Source organism: Cebus imitator, unplaced genomic scaffold, assembly GCF_001604975.1.
Source record: "Cebus imitator isolate Cc_AM_T3 unplaced genomic scaffold, Cebus_imitator-1.0 Scaffold76, whole genome shotgun sequence".
NCBI classification, from domain to species: Eukaryota; Metazoa; Chordata; class Mammalia; order Primates; family Cebidae; genus Cebus; species Cebus imitator.
The window spans coordinates 7,300,511-7,300,905 of NW_016107391.1; positions in this window are offsets into that span (position 1 = coordinate 7,300,511).

Genomic DNA, 395 nt, shown 5'->3' on the forward strand with positions numbered 1-395 from the left:
CCCACAGCCAATATCATACTGAATGGGCAAAAACTGGAAGCATTCCCTTTGAAATCTAGCACTAGATGAGGATGCCCTCTCTCACCACTCCTATTCAATATAGTATTGGAAGTTCTAGCCAGAGTAATCAGGCAAGAAAAAGAAATAAAGGATATCCACTCAGAAAGGAGGAAGTCAAATTGTCTCTATTTGCAGATGACATGATTGTATATTTAGAAGACCCTATCGTCTCAGCCCAAAATCTCCTTAAACTGATAAGCAACTTCAGCAAAGTCTCAGGATACAAAATCAATGTGCAAAAATCACAAGCATTCTTATACACCAATAACAGATTTAAAGAGAGCTGCCATTCACAGTTGCTACAAAGAGAATAAAATACCTAGGAATACAACTAA